The following is an 8,465-nucleotide window of genomic DNA, read 5'->3' as shown; positions in this document are numbered from 1 at the left end:
CAGCTCCCATCGGTCTGGTGTTTCATCACTAGGAGAAACAATCGGGAGCGAAGAGATGCCACGGGAGTTATATTGCCACTGAGGATAATGGTTTGGGAGAAGTCACTGTTTGTGTATCACTTCACTGCCACAAGCACTCTCACGAGAATAAGGAGAAGACCATAACTGTGCACTTAGACATTGAACTGTTGTTTATTCACCTCACTTTGAATAAATCTGTTTTCTTTAAAGGAGCTCTGCATTTGAGTCTGCTCATTCCCACACCAGCCCTGACAAAGAGATGAGCTCAGGAAGACAAGAACAAAACACAAACAATAAGGAGAGAGAAGACAAAAGTTGAGTACATGCAGTAGTGACATATAAAAGCATCAGGAGTGAAAAGAGGGGAGTGGAGAAGAAAGCAGAGCATCATGGGAAGTCCACCAACTGCCTGAGCCTATAGCAGCATAACTAAGGGATGGTTCAGGGTCACCTGATCCAGCTCTAACTATAAGCTTTATCAAAAGCTTATAGTTACTTTGCTCAATTACTCCTCCAGGCATTGCAGGAGAGGTAATCGAGTTAGGGATCTTTATTAGCCCTGCTATGACTAAGGTACCCTTTCAAGACTCATATATTCTATTCTCTGTATAGAACCGAAGATGAAGCGTTACTTGCTACACCTCTGGATGCCCAAGTCAAGCCACATGCAGCTCCTCCAACCTTGCTTCGCTTTAAGCCGTTCTCTCCAGAATCCCAGGTATCTAGTCAGCAGTCAGTCAAAGCAGCTTGAAGTAGAAACATTGACAATATCCTCGGGGCAGAAAACTCATTCCGTTGTAGAAACCCTAAATCGTTTGTGAAGTTTCTCAGTCATCCAGGACATCATAGTCTAAGGAGATCGGAAAGAAAAGTGTCTGGACTTCATTAAGTTGCTTGAAGACGTTTCACCTCTCATCCAAGAAGCTTCTTCAGTTCTTCAGTCCTAGAACTGAAGAAGCTTCTCAGTTCTAGGACTGTCAGAGGCAAATAACTTTGATTTGATATTTGATATAATTATTGTATCGTGCTTTTCACTTGTTTTTCGCTTTTTTTCTCTGATGCTTTTATTTATGTATCTTTTTATATTCAAATAACTGTTCAACACTTTGTTTGAAAGTGCTTTATAAATAAAGTTAATAATAATAATAATAATAATAATAATAATAATATCATCATCATCATCATCATCATCATCATTATTATTATTATTATTATTAATAATAATTAGATTCATGTTTCAGGTTAGTTTTACAGAAATATTTGAACTGCTACTTTGTTAAAGGGAACACTGCTGTTAAAAAGCACCTGATTTGTTTCACATCTGCACACTGAATGTTGCACTTCTCATACTGCAGTACTATTAAAATAAGTACACAATACACTACTTTTGAATTCATGATTGAATGTTGCTGTAACAAAGCCATTAATGGTGATTCAAAGTGTTCATAGTTGCCCAGCACTACAAATGATTGTACATGTGTTACTGAGCCACTTTCTAATGTGTGTGTAGCCCACACTGTGTGTCACTGTGACACAGGTGAGTCTGTGTATCCAGGTTCTATGAGGACAACAGGATATAGTGAATTAGTCCAGCAGCTTAATGTCTTACTCCATCCTCCAATAAAATAACTCACACCAACCGGAATGTGCCTTTATAGCACTCCTAGAAGGCAGAGGTGGGGGGCTAGCTTGGGTTTTAAAAACAAATTCTGTGCACAGCTTTTACCCCTGCCTTGTCCTCCAGCTTCGAAGTGCAGCTACTGGAGTTGAACAGTGCCCCCTTTATCCTCTGTGCTGTTGTTTATCGACCGCCAAAATTTAATAAGGATTTTATTTGTGAGTTTGCCAATGTGTTAGGTAATATTTTTTAAGATATGACTGTATTCTTATTACTGGTGATTTTAACATTCATGTTTGTTGTGAATCAGACTCACTGGTCAAGGATTTTCTGGCTCTCATTTAATCTTTTAATCTCATTCAGTGGGTAAGCAAACCAACGCACATTAAAGGCCCCACCCTTGATCTGGCATTACAGATATCAGCAATGCCGGGATTTTGGACCAATTCCTGGTTATGTTTGATGTTGAAATATGTAATGTGGAGCTGAACTGTGAGGGCTCTCTGTACCAAGTACACATGATTAATCCGGAAGCAATCGCCCATTTTTCCACGGCCTTGACTAACTCTGCCTTTTATAATGCTAATTGTAAGACAACTACACTGGTCAATGAACTCGCTAAATCCTTTATCTCTACATGTACCTCTATCTTGGACACTGTGGCTCCCTTAACCTCCTAAGACCCGAACTCTTCCACGGCATGCATTTTTAATTTCTCTTTGATATTTGGGCATATTGGGGCCCAATGAATGCAAAAACAGATTTTTTTTTTTTTTTTTTTTTACCTAATTTTGGTTTCTAAGAAAAATGAGAGCCACATATGAGGATATTCGTTTAACATTTCGATAGAACAGTAGGAGTATAATGTCCTGGTAAGTGGATATCAGGCCGTTGTACGGCAAAATTTAGTATTTTGGTATAAATAACCTAAAATGTGATGTCCACATATGTGGACGCCAGGTCCTAGGAGGTTAAAGACTAAACGCTTCAAACCTAACCGCCAACCCTGGTTGAATGAATCTACCCACATTTTCAGACGTAAATGTCACAGAGCTGAAAGGAGATGGAAAAAAGACAAACTCCAGATTTCCTTGGACATTGTGCAGAACAGCGATTTGAAATATCAGAAGGCTGTTAAAATCGCAAAAGCTTCTTTCCTGTCGGAAATCATCGCGACTAATAGCCACATGCCCCAAATTCTGTTTAGGATTTTTTTTAAACAATGTCTTTTTATTAAAAGCTTTCTTTATTTATACATATAGACAAAAAGAGAAAAAAAAAGATTACAGATTATCTGTACATTTGGGGTAATTAGCCCCTACACTTAAGGATATGAAATAAAAGAAGAAAAAGGGGGGAATACAGAAAAAGAGAAATATAAACAAGTTGAGAAATTCTGACGGAAAGCCATCCAGATCTGGACACTTGCCAGATTGCATTGAAGTTATAGCTAAGGAAACTTCTGACTGAGAGATGGCTTCATCCAGCCTTGTTTTAAGCTCTGGTGGAATTTCAGGAATGTCAAGTTTAGCTAAGAAATCATTAATTGCATTGCAGTCAGTTTGGGACTCTGAGGTGTAAAGCTGTGAGTAAAAATCCCTGAATACTTCATTGATTTCTTTCATGATCTTTAACTTTGTTGCAATCTTGTTGTCGAATTTTAAGAATACTTTGCCTTGCCCTAGAACTTTTTAGAAGGCTCGCCAGTAATTTATCAGGTTTGTCACCATGAATATAAAATTTTGATTTGTCATGTAAGAGTAAAAGTTCAGTTGAGTATGTTGTGAGTAGGTCAAGTCTTGTTTTAAGTTCAACACGTTTTTTTTAACTATTTCAGGACTCTGTTCAGGAGCATACTGTTCATCGGTCTCCTTAATTTATGGCATTAACTTATTTCTTTCATGGGTGGACTGTTTTTTAATTCTTGTTGAATAAGCAAAAATCTGGCCTCTGATATAAGCCTTAAAGGCTTCCCATACGACAAGGTTGGAAGTCTCTGGGGAATTGGTGGCAAAGTAAAAGCGTATCTCACCCTGGATAAACTTCATCTGACAGAAGGGTTGAATTCAGTGTGCATGCGCCAACCAGCGTGCAGCCTGTTACAGTTGCTCCTGCTTTTTCTCGTTAGTTTAGCTCTTTTTTCTTACGTATTCTTTTTTTTCTTACACTTTCATCCGTTTATTATCTTTCACTCAATCATGTGGATTTAGAGAGTTTTTGTTCTTCTGGTGGCCGTGGAACTATTACTTTTATCAAGGAACGGGACCGCAGCACATCTCCTACATGCACGGACTATTTACTCCAGAGATCAGCTGATCGCCCTGATGCCGGCTGGCTCACTGGCCAGACCCGCAGACGTACCAGCTGAAATTTGGAGGAAAACACATCGGGGATGCAGAGGTCAAGGACAGAAGAGAAAAAAGAAGGAGACGGTGAGACAGCGGAGGCTCGAAGCGAGGAGGAGGTATAAACCGTGTCTGCCGTCTATCATAATGGGAAATGTGCGATTGTTATCAAATAAAATCGACAAGCTCTCAGCGCTGGTACGGAGACAGAGGGAATACCGAGAGTGTAGCCTGATGTGTTTCACTGAATCATGGATGCACCAGGACATTCCCAACGATAATGCTTCTGTGGAAGGCTTCCACACTGTTTGGGCGGAAAGGGACAGCATCGCTAACGGTAAGCAGAAAGGAGGTAGGCTTGCTGTTTTAGTGTAACCCTGCCAACATAACAATCAAAGAAAGGATTTGTTGCCCGAACATTGAACTGTATGCTGTAGGACTCAGGCCGTATTATTTACCCAGGGAATTCTCTCATGTCATCTTGGTGGCTGTTTATGTTCCTCCCTCTGCTAACCCCACAGCTGCATGTGCCAATTGTGAGGAGGTAACCTGTGACCAAGAGGAGCATTAGGAGGTGGTCAGAGGAGGCCTTAGCGGAACTACAGGGCTGTTTCGAGGTGACCGACTGGGAAACACTCTGTGAGCCTCACGCTGAGGACATCAATGGGCTTACTGAGTGTATCACAGACTACATAACTTTCTGCACCGACTCCATTGTTCCAGCTCAGACTGTTCATTGTTACCCAAATAACAAGCCGTGGGTGACTAAGGACATCAAAGCCCTCCTCAACGACAAGAAGAGGGCTTTCAGAGGGGGCGATAAAGAGGAGGTGAGGACGTTCCAGGTGTTACTAAAGGACAAGATCAGAGAGGCTAAGGACAATTACAGGAGGAAGCTGGAGTGGAAACTCCAGCAGAACAGCATGAGAGAGGTGTGGAGGAGCATAAAGACCATCACTGGATTCAGGCCAGCCAACAGCAGGGGAGCTGAGGGAGGTGAGAACAGAGCTAACGAGTTGAATCTGTTTTTCAATAGATTCGACAACACAGTGTCTGCTCACACCCCCTCAACCTCACCTGTAGTCAGCCTGGAATCTGGAGCCACACCACTGTGCCAGCCTCTCTCTTCACATGGCGCTTTTGCCTCCTGTGAGATTCTTGACACCCGTCCCCCACCCATTACCTTCACTTAATACCAGGTTCAGATGCAAATGAGGAGACTCCACTCAGGCAAGTCTGCTGGACCAGACGGAGTGAGTCCCCGCGTCCTCAAGGCCTGTGCCCCCCAGCTGTGTGGAGTCTTTCATAAACTGTTCATGCTGAGTCTGAGTCTGCAGAGGGTCCCAGTGCTGTGGAAGACATCATGCCTCGTCCCTATACCAAAGACGCCACACGCCAGTGGCCCCCAGGATTACAGGCTCGTGGCACTTACCTCCCACATCATGAAGACCCTGGAAAGGCTCATCCTGGACCAGCTACGACCCATTGTCAGACCACATCTGGATCCCCTTCAATTTGCTTATCAGCCTCGTCTCGGAACTGAGGACGCCATCATCTACCTGCTCAATCGTGTCTACACCCATCTGGACATGCCGGCGAGCACTGTGAGGGTCATGTTTTTTGACTTTTCCAGTGCTTTCAACACCATCAGGCCGACCCTCCTGGGTGATAAGTTAACAGTGATGCAGGTGGATGCTTCTCTTGTGTCCTGGATTGTTGATTACCTGACAGGAAGGCCACAATATGTACGTCTCCCACAGTGTGTGTCTGACAAAGTAATCAGCAACAAAGGGGCACCGCTTGTTTAGCCGCATGTTCTCCTTAAATTGCTGGACAATTGCTCCCAAACAGACAAAAAACAAACTAAAAACCAGCAATAAACAACTTAAACATAAAAAATCACAAAGGAAGAGCAATACAGTATCCACATCTGAACCAAAGAGTAAAACAGTGAAATGTGGATTATTAAATATTAGGTCTCTCTCCTCCAAGTCTCTGTTAGTACATGACTTAATAATTGATCAACAAATTGATTTACTCTGCCTTACAGAAACCTGGTTGCAGCAGGATGATTATGTTAGTTTAAATGAATCAACACCCCCGAGTCATTCTAACTACCAGAAACCTCGAAGCACAGGCCGAGGGGGCGGTGTGGCAGCAGTTTTTCACACCAGCCTATTAATTAACGAAAGACCAAGACGGACTTTTAATTAATTTGAAAGCCTGATGCTTAACCTTGTCCACCCCAGATGTAAAATTCAGAAACCAGTCTTACTTGTTATCATCTATCGTCCACCTGGGCCTTACACAGAGTTTCCCTCTGACTTCTCAGACTTTTTATCTGATTTAGTGCTCAGCTCAGATAAAATAATTATTGTGGGTGATTTTAACATCCATGTAGATGCTAAAAATGACAGCCTCAACATGGCATTTAGTCTGTTATTAGACTCGCCTGTCTGAAAACCCTCCCCTGTCTGATCATTTCCTGATAACATTTACATTTACAATAATTGATTACACAGCAGTGGAGAGTAGACTTTATCACAGTAGATGTCTTTCTGAAAGCGCTGTAACTAAGTTTAAGAATATAATCCACTCACTGTTATCATCTTCAATGCCCTGTACCAACATAGAGCAGAGCAGCTATCTGAACGCTACTCCAACAGAGGTCGATTATCTTGTTAATAATTTTACCTCCTCACTACGTACGACTCTGGATACTGTAGCTCCTGTGAAAACTAAGGCCTCAAATCAGAAGTACCTGACTCCGTGGTATAATTCTCAAACACGTAGCCTAAAACAGATAACTCGTAAGCTGGAGAGGAAATGGCGTGTCACAAATTTAGAGGATCATCATTTAGCCTGGAGAAATAGTCTGCTTATTTATAAGAAAGTCCTCCGCAAAGCCAGAACATCTTACTATTCATCAAAGATGGAAGAAAATAAGAACAACCCCAGGTTTCTCTTCAGCACTGTAGCCAGGCTGACAAAAAGTCAGAGCTCTTTTGAGCCAACAATCCCTTTAACGGTAACTAGTAATGACTTCATGAACTTCTTCACAAATAAAATTCTTATCATTAGAGAAAAAATTACCAATAATCATCCCACAGATGTAATATCGTCTACAGCTACTCTTAGTACCATTGATGTTAAGTTAGACTCTTTTTCTCCAATTGATCTTTCTGAGTTAACTTCAATAATTACTTCCTCCAAACCATCAACGTGTCTTTTAGACTCCATTCCTACAAAACTGCTCAAAGAAGTCCTGCCATTAATTAATTCTTCAATCTTAAATATGATCAACCTATCTCTAATAATCGGCAACATCTCTAAAGTTAGAAATATCCTGTCTCAGAGTGACACTGAAAAACTAGTTCATGCATTTATTACTTCCAGGCTGGACTACTGTAATTCATTATTATCAGGATGTCCTAAAAACTCGCTGAAAAGCCTTCAGCTAATCCAAAATGCTGCAGCAAGAGTCCTGACAGGGACTAGAAAGAGAGAGCATATTTCTCCTGTTTTGGCTTCCCTTCATTGGCTTCCTGTTAAATCCAGAATTGAATTCAAAATCCTGCTCCTCACATCCAAGATCTTAAATAATCAGGCCCCATCTTATCTTAATGACCTTGTAGTACCATATCACCCTATTAGAGCACTTCGCTCTTGCACTGCAGGCCTACTTGTTGTTCCTAGAGTATTTAAAAGTAGAATGGGAGGCAGAGCCTCTTCTGTGGAACCAGCTTCCAGTTTGGATTCGGGAGACAGACACTATCTCTACTTTCAAGATTAGGTTTAAAACTTTCCTTTTTGCTAAAGCATATAGTTAGGGCTGGAACAGGTGACCCTGAATCCTCCCTTAGTTATGCTGCAATAGACGTAGGCAGCCGGGGATTCCCATGATGCATTGAGTTTTTCCTTTCCAGTCACCTTTCTCACTCACTATGTGTTAATAGACCTCTCTGCATTGAATCATATCTGTCATTAACCTCTGTCTCTCTGCCACAGCATGTCTTTCATCCTGTTTTCCTCCTCTTACCCCAACCAGTCGCAACAGATGGCCGGCCCTCCCTGAGCCTGGTTCTGCCGGAGGTTTCTTCCTGTTAAAAGGGAATTTTTCCTTCCCACTGTCGCCAAACTGCTTGCTCATAGGGGGTCATATGATTGTTGGGTTTTTCTCTGTACCTATGAAGCGCCTTGAGGCGACTTTTGTTGTGATTTGGCGCTACATAAATAAAATTGAATTGAATTGAACCACAAGGGACTGTCATCTCCCCCCTTCCTCTTCACCCTCTACACCACAGACTTCATCCACTGCACAGAGTCCTGCCGTCTTCAGAAGTTTTCTGATGACTCTGCGGTGGGTGGATACATCAGCAGGGATGATGAGACAGAGTACCGGGCTGTGGTCGACTCCTTTGTCACGTGGTGTGAGCAGAATCATCTGCAGCTCAACGTGGTAAAGACCAAGGAATTGATAG

This window comes from Oreochromis niloticus, linkage group LG20 (assembly GCF_001858045.2).
Source record: "Oreochromis niloticus isolate F11D_XX linkage group LG20, O_niloticus_UMD_NMBU, whole genome shotgun sequence".
Lineage (NCBI taxonomy): Eukaryota > Metazoa > Chordata > Actinopteri > Cichliformes > Cichlidae > Oreochromis > Oreochromis niloticus.
The sequence above is the reverse complement of the archived record's forward strand: the minus strand, read 5'-3'. Positions refer to the sequence as shown.